Raw genomic sequence first — 1,012 nt, forward strand, 5'->3', positions numbered from 1 at the left:
TTTAACATGCTGCCACGTAGCTGAACCTTGAAAACATACTAAGTGAAAGAATTCAGGCACAAAAGACCACCTATTAAAGAATTCTACTTACTTGGAATATCTCAAACAAGCCAATCTACAGAGACATGAAGTAGATTAGTGGCTGCCAGGTGGAAGAGAAAGTGGGAAATAGGAAATGACTGTCAGTAGATAGGAGCTTTTTTCCAAGGATGATGAAAATGTTCTAAAAGTAGAGAGTGGTGATGGTTGTACAACTCCGAATTTAGTAAAAGCTCTAAAAGGTATACTTTAAAAGAGTGAATTTTATAGTATGTGAATTATATCTCAATAAAACTATTATTGGAAAAATGAAATAAATGGAGAAATGGTGGTCAAGTGAAATGATTTATCTATGGCTGACAATTAATGGGAGTAATGCACTTAGTTAGCATAAAACTTTTCGAACGACCATTGTATCTAGTGTCGCAGTCTTAGAAAATATGGAGCAGGGAGTAGAAGTGATGTGCAGAAGACAAAATCAACCAACTCAAAGGCAAACTCACTGCCCTTCAGTCAAAGCTGACTCAGTGACCTCCCACGGGTTTCTGAGACTGTCACTGGTTACTGGAGTAGAAAGTCCAGTCTTTCTCCCACAGAGTTGCTGGTAGTTTCACATCATAGACCATGCAGTTCGCAGCCCAACATGTAACCATTACACCACCAGGGTTCCACAACATACTCAATAGTTACTACTTGCCAGAGAGCATTAGATAGAACGGGAATTCAGTCCTTGCTCCAATTCTCTCTGTTGCCTCACTCAGTATATCTGCATCCATTCATTAGCCGAAAGACTTCCCAAAGAACACCTGTGGTCACAAAATGGATTCTGATTTGCTGTGACTCTCTACAGGTTTTCTAAGGCAATAACTCTTTGTGGAAGTAGCTCTTTGTGGAAGAAGATAGTCTTACACTTTCTCAAAGTAGAGTGGCTAATAAGTTTGGACCACCAATGTTGTGATTAGCAGTGCAACAC

Source organism: Echinops telfairi, unplaced genomic scaffold (assembly GCF_000313985.2).
Source record: "Echinops telfairi isolate 266 unplaced genomic scaffold, ASM31398v2 ScPeMD7_7467;HRSCAF=8505_1, whole genome shotgun sequence".
NCBI classification, from domain to species: domain Eukaryota; kingdom Metazoa; phylum Chordata; class Mammalia; order Afrosoricida; family Tenrecidae; genus Echinops; species Echinops telfairi.